This window comes from Salvelinus alpinus, chromosome 2 (genome assembly GCF_045679555.1).
Source record: "Salvelinus alpinus chromosome 2, SLU_Salpinus.1, whole genome shotgun sequence".
In the NCBI taxonomy this organism is placed as follows: domain Eukaryota; kingdom Metazoa; phylum Chordata; class Actinopteri; order Salmoniformes; family Salmonidae; genus Salvelinus; species Salvelinus alpinus.
The window spans coordinates 44,437,231-44,453,131 of record NC_092087.1 but is presented as its reverse complement, the minus strand read 5'-3'; positions in this window follow the sequence as shown (position 1 = coordinate 44,453,131).

Here is a 15,901-nt window from a genome sequence, read left to right as displayed (position 1 = left end):
TCATGGCTACAGACGTGAGTGCTACGGGTCGGAAGTCATTTAGGCAGGTTACCTTAATGTTCTTGGGCACAGGGACTATGGTGGTCTGCTTAAAATTTGTTGGTACTACAGACTCAGACAGGGAGAGGTTGAAAATGTCATTGAAGACACTTGCCAGTTGGTCAGCGCATGCTCACAGTACATGTCCTGGTAATCCGTCTGGCCCTGCGGCCTTGTGAATGTTGCCCTTTTTGAAGGTCTACTCACATTGGCTGCGGAGAACATGATCACAGTCTTCCTGGAACAGCTGGTGCTCTCATGCATGTTTCAGTGTTATTTGTTTCGAAGCAAGCTTAGAAGTGTCACTGGGCAGCTCTCGGCTTTGCTTTCCTTTGTAGTCTGTAATGGTTTGAAAGCCCTGCCACATCCGACGAGCATCAGAGCCGGTGTAGTACAATTCGATCTTAGTCCCATATTGATGCATTGCCTGTTTGATTGTTCGTCGGAGGGCATAGCGGGATTTCTTATAAGCTTCTGGGTTAGAGTCCCGCTCCTTGAAAGCAGCAGTCTAGTCTTTAGCTCAGTGCGGATGTTGCCTGTAATCCATGGCTTCTGGTTGGGGTATGTACGTACGGTCACCGCGGGGACGACATCATCGATGCAGTTATTGATGAAGCCAATGACTGATGTGGTGTACTCCTCAATGCCATCGGAAGAATCCCGGAACGTATTCCAGTCTGTGCTTGCAAAACAGTCCAGTAGCTTAGCATCCGCTTCATCTGACCACTTTGTTATTGTGCTTTATTCATTATTCATGCTTTATTCATTTTTGCTTGTAAGCACGAATCAGTAGGATAGAATTATGGTCAGATTTGCCAAATGGAGGGTGAGGGAGAGCTTTGTATGCATCTCTGTCTATGGAGTAAAGGTGGTCCAGAGTTGTTTTCCCTCTGGTTGCACATTTAACATGCTGACAGGAATTCGGTAAGACAGATTTAAGTTTCCCTGCATTAAAGTCCCCGGCCACTAGGAGCGCAACCTCTGGGTGAGCGTTTTCCTGTTTGCTTATGGCAGAATACAGCTCATTCAGTGCGGTCTTAGTGGCAGCATCGGTCTGTGGTGGTATGTACACAGCTATGAAAAATACAGATGAAAACTCTCTAGGTAGATAGTGTGGTCTACAGCTTATCATGAGATACTCTACCTCAGGTGAGCAAAACCTCAAGACTTCCTTAGATATCGTGCACCAGCTGTTATTTACAAAAATACACAGTCCGCCACCCCTTGTGTTAACAGACGCCGCTGTTCTATCCTGCCGATACAGCGTAAAACCAGGCAGCTGTATGTTGATAATGTCGTCGTTCAGCCACGACTCCGTGAAGCATAAGATATTACAGTTTTGAATGTAACGTTGGTAGTTTAATCTTCTGCGTACGTCATCGATTTTATTTTCCAAAGATTGCACGTTTGCTAGCAGAACGCAAGGCAATGGGGGTTTATTCGATCGCCTACGAATTCTCAGAAGGCAGTCCGACCTCCGGCCCCTTTTTCTCTGCCTCCTCTTCACACAAATGACGGGGATCTGGAACTGTTCCCGAGAAAGCAGTATGTCCTTCACGTCGCGCTCCTCAGACTCATTAAAGGAAAAAAAGTATTCTGCCAGTTCGTGGTGAGTAATCGATGTTCTGATGTCTAGAAGTTATTTTCAGTCAAAAGAGACGGTAGCAGCAACATTATGTACAAAATAGGTAAAAAAATGAAAAACAAAAACAAAAAAACACAATTGGTTAGGAACATGTAAAACGTCAGCCTTCTTCTCCGGAGCCATCTTACGATCACTAACTATTCACTAATCAGCTCTGGGTGTGCGGTAGATTCCACCTATTATATACAATTTTTGGTTAGACAATGCTAATATTAGAGGTCGAAACTGTTGCAAACATTTGCACCAACATTGGGGATTATAGCACTGGCACCTAAAATGACAAACTGAAGGCAAACAAGACGAATCCATCTGACATGAAATGCATTCCATTAAGCATTCCTCTCATATCAAACAAAAGAGGGGACAACATTTGGAACTTTTTGAAATGTAATTGTATAACACATAATTCATTTGTTGACTGTTGTGTACAGTAAGATCCCACCATTTACCATACAGCAAATATATGTGGCCTTTAGTGTCCAGTAGCCAGGGGCAGACTGGCCATCTTTAGCCCAGTGGGCCTGTCTAACTTAGGTTTTTTGCTCAAAATAATCACTATCTGGCTTATAATGGGGTCCTTGAGAAGAAAAATGGGCCGGTGTTGTGACCACAAGGAAAAAAATGTGTTGGTGTGTTTGAAATGCCAGGGCCAAATTCTGGTCACAGTCCACCCATGCCCGTAGACCACTACAGTCTTACATTTTGCCATCATTCAAATGGGACTGACTGCATGACAAGTGCTTGAAACTAGTGCGCTATTGCCACCTACAGTACAACTACTTGTAGATAAATGACTTACTTTCAGTGGGACAAAAACAATCACCACTCACTCACCAAGGAACTGAAAACCACCTGTAGTAACATTGCATGAACAGTTGGTGGTACTAACGCACCACAACTGTGACATGGATATGGTTGTCGTAAAGTCATATTGATTGAACTACATACATTGATTATACTTTTGTAATAATAATAAGACTATTATTATGGTACTAGAGGTGTCACGCACCAAATTATTGAAGGGCCATTGATGGTCAAATTCAATATATTTTAATTTAACAATATTTTACATTTTTACATTTTGAGAATTTATCAGACACTCTTCTCCAGAGCCACACAGTCAGCTCATTCAACTAAAGTGTCACGTTCCTGACCTGTTTTCCATTGTTTTTGTATGTGTTTAGTTGGTCAGGACGTGAGTTGGGGTGGGCATTCTATGTTATGTGTTTCTATGTTGGGTTTAATGTGTTGCCTGATATGGTTTTCAATTAGAGGCAGGTGTTTGACGTTTCCTCTGATTGAGAACCATATTAAGGTAGGCTGTTCACTGTTTGTTTGTGGGTGATTGTCTTCCGTGTCTGTGTATGTCGCACCACACGGGACTGTTTCGTTTTCGTTCGTGTATGTAGTCTGTTCCTGTTCGTGCGTTCTTCGTGTTTATGTAAGTTCACATGTTCAGGTCTGTCTACGTCGTTTTGTAATTTTCATAGTGTTCTTTGTGTTTCGTCTTGATATAATAAATCATTATGGATTCAACCTACGCTGCATTTTGGTCCGACCCTTACTCCTCCTCCTCGTCCGAGGAGGAGGCATTAGACGATCGTTACATAAAGGTTGCTAGATATGACAGTATTTGTAAAAACCAGTCATTACAAAGTCAGTGCTAGTAGAAAAAGACACCTATTAGTACAAGAAAACAAGTATAACAGTAAGGTGATTGTTTTTTTTATAGGGGGTAGGGGTTTTAGGGGGATAACAGTGAAGGAGCCTAAATGGGTCTGTTTATAAGTAACTAACATCACCTCTATATCACAGTCTTACATAACGTTTTGTGTAGTGACACAGTTTAGCGATCTCTAACCTTTGGCCATAATCGTGAAATGGAGATAATTTATTAACATTTAGAATAAAGGAGCATCTTTCTCAGTGTTGTCTTTTCAGAGCGCTCTGCCAGACAGTAGGTCCACATAGGCAATTATAGCACAACATTCAAATCATAAAAATACAAGAAAAACGTTGTGATGAATGAAGTTGAAAGGCATCCAGAGGAAATTCTTGAAGAATACTGCTCAGCTACAAAGCATGGAGAATGGTGAGCACTACAGTTTTCCTTAATTGCTTTGAGATAGATGTTTTGGTAACACTTTATATTACAGTGCCCTTAGTACAGTGGTATTCTTCCTGTAAGTCTAGTGCAACAGTATTGTAATTACTCATTGTTATATTGTACTTACACTGTATTGTAAAATGTAACAGATTTTCTTGACGTGACCCTCACCGGTCACTGGATGTGTGTACACTACTTTAACATAATTACTGTGTCATTAGCATGCTATTTCTTAGTAAATGGCTGGTTATTTATGTGTTGTAAAATATAGTTTGGACACACCTACTCATTCAAGGGTTTTTCTTTATTTTTTACTATTTTCTACATTGTAGAATAATAGTGAAGACATCAAAACTATGAAATAGCACATATGGAATCACACTATGTGTAACGGGTTTCGTCCTCTTTGTCTGAGGAGGAGTAGCAAGGATCGGACCAATATGCAGCGTGGTAAGTGTCCATAATGAATATTTAATAAATCAAACTGAACACTGAACGAAATAACAAAAGTACAAACAAACAACCCGAAACAGTCCCGTATGGTGAAAACACTAACACAGGATACAGGAAACAACCACCCACAAAACACAAAGAAAAACAGGCTACCTAAATATGGCTCCCAATCAGAGACAACGACTGACACCTGCCTCTGATTGGGAACCATACTAGGCCAAACACAGAAATAGACAACCTAGACATAAAACATAGAATGCCCACCCACATCACACCCTGACCAAACAAAACATAGAAACATACAAAGCAATCTATGGTCAGGGCGTGACACTATGGGCCTTAAAGAGGCCTTGACAGAATGCTTTTATTTAAATCTTATTTCATTGGCTGAAGTTTATTAAGATTAAATCCACAGTCATTAGACACCGTCCATCCAACTAGCAATTGTTGATCATGCTGATATGTTGAAATACTACATAAAGTACAGCATATTTTAAACTGTTGAAATCAGTGGACTTTGGTATGAGGTAATAAAAACATACATCTGTCAAACTAGATGTAACATTATCACTCTCCATTACATTTCAAAAGTTTTGCAAGTAATATACATTAGATGTATTATGCCCCCTTTTCCTATTCATTTAAGTGCTCAAGTTCTGTCACCCTCTATCCTCTATCCATTGTAAAGTCATAATGCAGAGAGTTTATTTGTTCACATTACACAAATCCATGTCCCTTCAGCATTCACATTCGGTGCGATAGGTAGCCTAGTGGTTAGAGCATTGGGCCAGTAACTGAAAGGTTTCTGGATCGAATCCCTGACCTAACAAGGTAAAAATCTGTCATTCTGAACAAGGCAGTTAACCCACTGTTCCCCGGTAGGCCGTCATTGTAAATAAGAATTTGTTCTTAACTGACTTGCGTAGCAGCGTAATAGTCAAAACTAACTGTCGCCAACTCTTAGCTATGATGTGGGCTTGCCCCAAGGGAAAGGGGGATACGTAGTCAGTTGTCCAACTGAATGTATTCAACTGAAATGTGTCTTCTGCATGTACCCCAACCCCTCTGAAGTGGGGAGCTGCCTTAATCAACATCCACGTCTTCAGCACCTGGGGAACAGGCGGTTAACCTCTACTGCCTCAGAAACCCGGATCCGGGAGCACCCCCCACCCCCCACACACTGATTAGCATAGATAGCATAGCTTCAGAAGTAGATAGTAGCATCTAAATATCATTAAATCACAAGTCCAAGACACCAGATGAAAGATACAGATCTTGTGAATAAAGCCACCATTTCAGATTTTTAAAATGTTTTACAGGGAAGACAAAATATGTAAATCTATTAGCTAAACACGTTAGCAAAATACACCACTATTCTAACTCCATCAGTTTCTTACTCCTTCAGGTGCTATCACCAATTCGGCTCAACTAAGATATTGATAGCCAATAACCTATAAAAAAAACCATCAGATGACAGTCTGATAACATATTCATGGTATAGGATAGTTTTTGTTAGAAAAAAGTGCATATTTCAGGTAGAAATCACAGTTTACAATTGCACCGACCATCACAAATCCACTAGAATTACTAGATAGAGCAACGTGTATGACCAATTTACTCATCATAAAACATTTCATAAGAATAGACAAAGCATAGCAATGGAAAGACCCAGATCTTGTGATTCCAGACAATATTTCAGATTTTCTAAGCGTTTTACAGCGAAAACACAATAAATCGATAAGTTAGCATACCACATGTGAAAACGTTACCAGAGCATCGATTCCAGGCAAAGAGCGCTATAACGTAATCACCGCCAAAAGATATTAATTTTTTCACTAACCTTCTCAGAATTCTTCCGATGACACTCCTGTAACATAATTTTACAACATACATATACAGTTTGTTCGAAAAGGTGCATATTTAGCCATACAAAACCGTGGTTACACAATGAAAATACTAGGAAATCAAGCCTCAATATGTCTGACGTCATCTATCAGAGTGATCTAGTTTAATTAAAAGCTAATCATATACTTGACTAAAAAATACAGGGTTGACAGGAATCGAAAGACAAATTAGTTCTTAATGCAACCGCTGATTTACATTTTTAAAATTATCCTTACTTTTCAATACAGGGTTGGCCAAGTGAAGCTATACCAAACAAAATGGCGATGTATGCGTTTAAAATATTTCGACAGAAACACGGTTTATCATATTAAATATTGCTTACTTTGAGCTGATCTTCCATCATATTCTTGGGCAATGTATCCTTTCTATGTTATAAACGTCTTTTGGTCGATAGATGTCCTCTGTCCTTCGAAATGTCCATCACCAACGACCGACACCCTAAAGCGTGTCCAAACTTTCAGAGTGCACGACAAAGAAATTCCTCAAAATCGCACTAAACGGATATAAATTGATATAAAACGGTTAAAATTCACTACATTATGATGTTTTTAACAACTATAACGACTGAAAACATGACCGGAGAAATACTGCTGGTTAGAAAACGATTTGGAACGAGGCAGGTCCGATGGCCTTCACGCTTGAGGCGCACGTTGAGAAAGAGGGGTCTCTGTACATTTTTGTCATTTATAATGGCTGTGAACGTCCCATAGACTTCATTGAAAACGTGATGACGTACAGACACCCAGAGGAAGACGTAGGTAGTGTCGGTTTCTTCATAGCATTCACTGTGGCCTTATAAACAGACCCCAGATCAGAGGTAAAAATTTCTGAAATCTGAACCCTGTCATGAAAAGTGCTGTAGAAATTGTTCTGTACCACTCAGAGACAAAATTTCAACTCCTATAGAAACTATAGACTGTTTTCTATCCAATAATAACAATAATATGCATATTGTACGATCAAGAATTTAGCACGAGGCAGTTTAATTTGGAGACACAAATATGCTAATGCGGAACAGCACCCCCTATAGTTCCAAGAAGTTAACGGACTTATTCAGGGAAGAACAACACATTTTTACCTTGTCAGCTCGGGAATTCAATCCAGCAATCTTCCGGTTACTGGCCCAACGCTCTAACCACTAGGCTACCTGCCACCATGCCGCCCAAGAGTCAATACTGTACATTCATGATTTGTCTTCTGTCTGTACTGGGTCTAAAGTTCAAACATATGCAGATGATACAGCGATATATGTGCATGCAAAGATCAAGCAACAAGCTGCACAAGAACTCACTATTGTAATGGTCCAGGTTACAAAGTGGCTCAGTGACTCATGTTTGCATCTCAAAAAACAGTCTGCATGTTCCTCACAAAGAGGGCAACTGATGCTACTGAGCCAGATGTCTATGTGTCAGGGGAGAAGCTCCAGGTGGTATCTGATTATAGTACATTTTAAGGCATCATACTTGATTCCAGCCTCTCTTTTAATAACTTCTTATGGCTGCACCTTGCGCTACCGGAATCGATATGACAGCAGCCAGTGAAAGTGCATGGCGCCAAATTCAAACAACAGAAATCTCATAATTAAAATTCCTCAAACAAACATGTGTCTATTATCATTTTAAAGGTAATCTTGTTGTTAATCCCACCGAATTGTCCGATTTCAAATATGCTTTTCAGCGAAAGCACTACAAACGATTATGTTAGGTCACCACAAAACCACAATAAGCACAGCCATTTTTCCAGCGAAAGATAGCTTTCACAAAAAGCAGAAATAGACATAAAATTAATCACTAACCTTTGATTATCTTCATCAGATGACACTCATAGGACTTCATGTTACACAATACATGCATATTTTGTTTGATAAAGTTCATATTTATAACAAAAAATCTGAGTTTACATCGGCGCGTTACATTCACTAGTTCCAAAAACATCAAGTGATTTTGCATAGCCACATGGTTTCAACAGAAATACTCATCATAAATGTAGATGATAATACAAGTTATACTGTCACACCCTGGCCTTTGTTATATATATTTTCTTGATTAGTTTAGTTAGGTCAGGGTGTGACATGGGGGATGTTTGTGTGTTTTGTCTAGTTTAGGGTGTGTGTATTGTTTAGGGGGTTTTGTAGTATGTATGGGGTTGTGTTCAGTGTAGGTGTTTAGAAAAGTCTATGGTTGCCTGATTTGGTTCTCAATCAGAGACAGCTGGTTATTGTTGTCTCTGATTGGGAGCCATATTTAAGGCAGCCATAGGCTTTAGGTGTTTGTGGGTAATTGTCTATGTGTAGTGTTTGTGTCAGCACTATTTGTATTTATAGCTTCACGGTCGTCAGTTTTGTTATTTTGTTAGTTTGTGATTAGTGTTCGTTTCGTGTTTTCTCTCTTCAAAGAATAAAAGAAGATGTATTATTCACACGCTGCGCCTTGGTCCAATCTCTCACCGCAAGACGATCGTGACATATACACATGGTATTATAGATATACCTCTCCTTAATGCAACCGCTGTGTCAGATTTCAAAAAAACTTTATGGAAAAAGCAAATCATGCAATAATCTGAGACGGAGCTCAGAACAATAGCCAAATTAGCCGCCATGTTGGGGTCAACAGAAACCAGAAAATACATGATAAACGTTTCCTTACCTTTGATGATCTTCATCAGAATGCAGTCCTAGGAATCCCAGGTCCACAATAAATGCTTGATTTGTTCGATAATGTCCGTTATTTATGTCCAATTAGCTACTTTGGTTAGCGCGTTAGCGGTAAACAATTCCAAAGTCACAAAGCGCATCCACTATAACGTGACGAAATGTCCAAATGTTCCGTAACAGTCAGTAGAAACATGTCAAACGATGTACTGAATCAATCTTTAGAATGTTGTTAACATACATCTTGAATAACGTTCCAAACGGAGAATTAGATTGACTTCAGAAGAGCGGTGGAACGGATGTCCTCCTCATGTGAAGGCGCATGTTCAATGCGTGGTCACCTCATGGCAGTGATTACTAATTCCTGTCTCCTTCGGCCCCCCTTCACATTAGAGTCATCAGACAAAGTTCTATTGACTGTTGACATCTAGTGGAAGCCGTAGGAAGTGAAAACTCATCAATATCTCTCTGTGATTTCAATGAGAGCTTGGTTGAAAATCTGCCACCTCAGAAACAATTCAAACAGGAAGTGGAACTTCTCAGGTTTTTGCCTGCCATATGAGTTATGTTATACTCACAGACATAATTCAAATAGTTTTAGAAACTTCAGAGTGTTTTCTATCCAATATGAATAATAATATGCATATATTAGCAACTGGGACTGAGGAGCAGGCAGTTTACTATGGGCACCTCTGTGCACCTTTCATCCAAGCTACTCAACACTGCCCCTGCAGCCATAAGAAGATAACCTGCCCAGGGACTGCGGTTGAAAATGATCCTGCTGGCTAAAACTGACACTTTTACTGAAATGTTGATTCATGTGCACTGTTCCTGTAAAAAATAAACTCAAAACTGCAATCCACTTTAATGACCGGACATTGTTCCACGTAATGGAAACAGATTATAATGTTAGAATACATTAACTTCCTGCTCAAATTCACTGGGGTTACCTAAACTATAAAACCCAGCAAGAGTAATCCGAAATCACAGAAAGTTTCCGATTCAACTATTCAGACCTCCACTGCAAATGACCCACTGCATCCCTTATAGCCCAGCGAGCACGACTAACTCTTCTATTCTTACCAGTAGGAAAACAATATAACCCATTCTCAAACCACGTTCTGCGCTTACCTCTATCGTAAGGTTAAAAACAAACTTGACAATTATCTCTTCTCTTTCGGCTTCCTACTTATGAAAAGTACATGACTTTAAAAGTAACATGTAATGCGCCAAATTTATAAAATCCATCAGTCAGTCCATAAAAAAAAAAATGAACTAAGTTATTTAAATACGATTCCATTCTCATTTGTTATTCCAGCAGACCATTTAGGCAACAGACAACGTATTACATCGAAATCGCCTCGCTATCTATGTTGAATAAATTAGCCTTTCAATTTTTTGTCAATATCATAGACCCAGTGCTATTGAAATGACAAATAAATCCTACAAATAACCCAATTACAATGGTTTGTAGTCTTAACATCTGGCACATAATAACGACACAATTCCCAGAAAATAGTCTTAATTAATGGTCAAAGTGTTTCTCTGTAGAGATTCTCACATGCGCAAAAGGAATGGATTTGCAGTCAATGAGTTAAATCGACATTCATTGACTAGGAAACAGATCTTGCACTTTTCAATAAAATCAGATTATGTTTTCTCATGCAACATATTTCAATTACTTTACTACATCACATTAATCCCGCAATGATAATTAGTTTTATGGATAGCCTAGGCTTTGTTTGACGTTACAAATGACGTCGAGATTCCATCTTAATTCGCTCTAACTTTATGGAAAAAGGTTTATTCAATAACTCCTCTCATACTAGGAAGAAAAAAATGAATTTTCAGGCCTTAAGGGGAGTTTTATTTAAAATGTAATCAAATGTAACACTCCAATCAGTTTCTGAGACTATTGCCCAGACTTTGTAGACAGTTTAATAATGCTTAAACCTCATCTTTATCAAATAATCCATTAAAGGGATCAACTCAAAACCTCATCTTTATCAAATGATCCATTAAAGGGACCAACTCAAAACCTACGTATGGTTTGTTTAAGTTGCCTTTCATTATATTCCCAGTATTACTTCATCAAAGCTCCAGTAATTGATTATACACACATACAATTCATCATATTTTCATATCGTCAGAGAATCCATATAAAGCGTAAGAATTTCTTAGGTACTCACATCAACCATTCCATTTGCGTTTTCAAGGACTCTCCACAGCTACGAAGCAGCTCTCCAAACATACTCCCAACTTTTGTTTCCCGGCCAATGGCCGGCCTGTCATGGAATCCTCAACGGTTTTCTAACCCCCCAGAAACCACGGCAAAGTCTAGCCTCCCAGAAACAATAGACTTGCTGCTAACATCCCGCTCTCAATGCCACCCAGAGATATTCTATGATGGGCAGTGGTGGACAGAACCCCAAAATAACATTATATCAACTCTTATTACCAAATTTCAATCATCTTATTATGCAAATGTCTAAATCTTATTTACACACTCACACAACTCTCATATCACATTCACACAATGCTATTCCCAAACATGCCTAATCAATTAGAGTTTAACCTGCAGGAATATTTTCTAATTTCTATCTCATGGTTAGTTACTATGATAATGCAACTCATACATTTAAATCTTTCAATACTTCTAAAATGGGGTACAGGTTTAAAACAATTACAGGTGCACCTTACTTTCTTATTCTATATCATAAATGGTCTTACCTAGTTCGCACAGATTCTAGTTTTCATCCAGGTCACAGATTCCGGATGTTTTAACATTAAATGGCCAAAACTAGTTCACACAGATACTAGATGTTTAACGCTAAATGACCAAACCCAGGGCATACCTGGTTAGCAAATTAAAAATAATTGGAATTCACCACTTCTGAGGGTCACTTGGACGGTCACACAGACACTTTTCAGAATGAGGTCCTTCTTCCAATAGGGCTTCACCAGGTACCGTGCTTCACACAGAATCCACAGTCACCCTGGCCCCTCACTCCTACAGACCCCACCAATCCCCTCTGTGATCAATTCAGTGTCAGGACGGCTCTAGGTTGCCCGCAACTGACCAATGTTAGGTGTCTTTGAGTCGACTAACTCTCAGATCATCCTCCACTGACTCGGCCCTGTTTACGCCTCCAAGGTGCCCCCCTCATACAGGAATACACACTCAGAGCTTTTCTTAAAAACTCAACTCTGCATGTTTCACTCACCTCTTTCTTTTTTTAAACTAAGTTCGGGACGTGGTATCCACTCGGCTCGCTGTCTCTCAGATCAAAGGTGGGTAAATCTGCTTCGTTCCCGAAGTGTGGTCTCCCTGAGATCCCAAGTTTGAGGGATCCCTCGTGCACCATTTACCCAGGTCGTCAGGAGTGGTCACCAAGTGAAGATTCACATACCATCCTCATTGCCAAATGTGGTGGTTAATTTATTTACTATCAAATGAGAACAAACAAACTAATCACACAAGTCAGAGTTATACTTAAACTAAATCTTTATTCACGTATTAATAAGGGAGCAAATCAATACAACACACAAAGTGAATCAATTGAGTGATCTACGATAATGATAGCTAGTCGACGAATCACCCTCAGATGATTCGTTGAGAGCCCTGAGACAAAGCTACAAAGGTGTAACCTCTTTGGGGGGGGGGGGTAGTATTTATATGTCCGGATGAAAAGCGTGCCCAAAGTAAACTGCCTGCTACTCAGGCCCAGAAGCTAGGATATGCATATTATTAGTAGATTTGGATAGAAAACACTCTGAAGTTTCTAAAACTGAATAATGTCTGTGAGTATAACAGAACTGATTTGGCAGGCGAAACCCCGAGCACAATCCATCCAGGGAAAAAAAATGTTGAGCTCAATCTGTTTTCCATTAATTTTCTTTGGCAATCCCTTTTAATAGAAATATGCTTGCAGTTCCTATGGCTTCCACTAGATGTCAACCGTCTTTATAAATTGGTTGATGTTTTTCCTTTGAGAAATGAAGAAGTAGCCCTTTCCTTTCTGAGAGTCAAGCCAAGTGTACTTTTTTGTTTGGGGCGCGCGACCTGGAACTCGCTCCACTTTCATTTTATCCGCTATTGAACACAATATATTCCGTCTTAAATTTTATTGATTATTTACGTTTTAAAATACCTAAAGTTCGATTAGGAAAGTTGTTTGAAATGTTTGGACAACGTTTACAGGTAACTTATTAGATACTTTGTAGGCATGTTGAGCGAGTTGGAACCAGTGTTTTTCTGAATCAAACATGCCAAATAAATTGACATTTTGGGGATATAAAGAAACAATTTATCGAGTAAAAGGACCATTTGTGATGTTTATGGGACATTTTGGAGTGCCAACAGAAGAAGATCTTCAAAGGTAAGGCATGAATTATATCGTTATTTCTGACTTTTGTGTAGCACCTGCCTGGTTGAAATCTGATTTTCATGTGTTGGTATGCTGGGTGCTGTCCTCAGATAATCGCATGGTCTGATTTTGCTGTAAAGCCTTTTTGAAATCTGACACTGCGGCTGGAATAACAAGAAGTTAACCTTTACAGCCCCGGCGTTCCGCTAGCGGAACTCCTCCCACATTCCACTGAAAAGGCAGAGCGCGAAATTCAAAAACATTTTATTTGAAATATTTTACTTGCACACATTAACAAGTCCAATACAGCAAATGAAAGATACACATCTTGTGAATCCAGTCAACATGTCCGATTTTAAAAATGTTTTACAGCGAAAACACCACATATATTTATGTTAGCTCACCACCAAATACAAAAAAGGACAGACATTTTTCACAGCACAGGTAGCATGCACGAAACCAACCAAACTAACCAAGAACCAACCAAACTAACCAAGAAACAACGTCATCAGATGACAGTCCTATAACATGTTACACAATAAATCTATGTTTTGTTCGAAAAATGTGCATATTTGAGGTATAAATCAGTTTTACATTGCTGCTACCATCACAGCTACCGTCAGAAATAGCACCGAAGCAGCCAGAGTAATTATAGAGACCAACATGAAATACCTAAATACTCATCATAAAACATTTCTGAAAAATCGATGGTGTACAGCAAATTAAAGACAAACATCTTGTGAATCCAGCCAATATTTCCGATTTTTTAAGTGTTTTACAGCGAAAACACAATATAGCATTATATTAGCTTACTACAATAGCCTACCACACAACCGCATTCATTCATCAAGGCACGTTAGCGATAGCTATAGACACGTTAGCGTTAGCGAATAAACCAGCAAAATATATTAATTTTCATAAACCTTCCTCAGATGACAGTCCTATAACATCAGGTTATACATACACTTATGTTTTGTTCGAAAATGTGCATATTTAGAGCTGAAATCAGTGGTTATCCATTATGCTAACATAGCATCTTTTTCCCAGAATGTGCGGATATTTCTATTAGACTCTCACCTATTCTGACCAAATAGCTATTCATAAACATTACAAAAAAATACATGTTGTATAGGAAATGATAGATACACTAGTTCTTAATGCAATCGCAGTGTTAGAATTCTAAAAATATCTTCATTACGACATAAGGCTTATGTTATAGCGAGAGAGTGGCCAAAACCTGGGCGCAAAACTACTAGTACACAGTTCGACAGATATATGAAATAGCATCACAAAATGGGTCCTACTTTTGGTGATCTTCCATCAGAATGTTGTACAAGGGGTCCTTTGTCCAGAACCATCGTTGTTTGGATTTCGAACGTCCTTTTTCCCTCTTGAATTAGCAAGCACACTGGCCGAGTGGCGCGAAGCTCTCCAACGTCAACAAACACAGACAAAGCAACACGCCTAACGTCCCGAAAAATTTTCAATAATCTAATAAAACTATATTGAAAAAACATACTTTACGATGATATTGTGACATGTATCAAATAAAATCAAAGCCGGAGATAGTAGTCGCCTATAACGACAGCTTTTCAGAAGGCAATTCCAGGTCCATCTTCGCGCTTTCCAGAAAACAGGAAATGGCGGACACGTCATTCCAAGAGGATTTATTCCACCTCAGACCAAGATAATCACTTCATTTCTTCTCTCACTTCCTCTTGACATCTAGGGGAAGGTGTATGACGTGCATGTATACTCATACGTATCATAACCATTTATAGGCAGGCCCTTGAACAGAGCATAATTTTCAGACTTTCCACTTCCTGGTCAGAAAGTGTGCTGCCAAATGAGTTCTGTTTTACTCACAGACAAAATTCAAACGGTTTTAGAAACTAGAGAGTGTTTTCTATCCAATAGTAATAATAATATGCATATTGTACGAGCAAGAATTGAGTACGAGGCCGTTTAAATTGGGCACGATTTTCCCCCAAAGTGTAAATAGCGCCCTCTATCATCAACAGGTTAAGTTAGTTAGTTTAAACCGATGTATAACACTTGTATGTTTTATGAATTCTTATTATGAGTATTTCTGTTTTTGAATTTGGCGCGCTGCAATTTCACTGGGTGTTGTCAAATCAATCCCACTAAAGGGATTGGCGCGCGAAGGGTTCCATAAGAAGTTTTAATAGCCAAGATACACCCCCTTCAGTCTATATGACAAACAACAGATGTATGGAATGGGTCACAAGGTAAACATTTGTATGAAAAATACTTAGAATTCACAGCAGACAGTATCTGCTGTAAAAACTGTTCTCATTGTGTATAAACCCGGGTCTGGCCCCGAGCCATCTCTCCCTGGTACCTTATAGAACAGAAACATTAACTAATGCTCTGGAATGGGTATCACCCAAAGACATTGTGAATCTCCTGTCAGTGTTAAATCTCCCAGAGGCCCACTTTCAGTTCCCACACACACAATAGAGTTAAAACAACCCTCTATTATGTTGCATAAAACAACCATTTGTTGCAATTACAGTATTATAACATGATCCTGCAATTTTGCTCCCACACAGTTCATATGTAGCTGGTCATGTGTATTGTAGCTGGTCATATGTAGCTGTTCATACGTAGCTGGTCATATGTAGCTGGTCATATGTAGCTGGTCATATGTACTGTAACTGGTCATATGTAGCTGTTCATATGTAGCTGGACATATGTAGCTGGTCATATGTAGC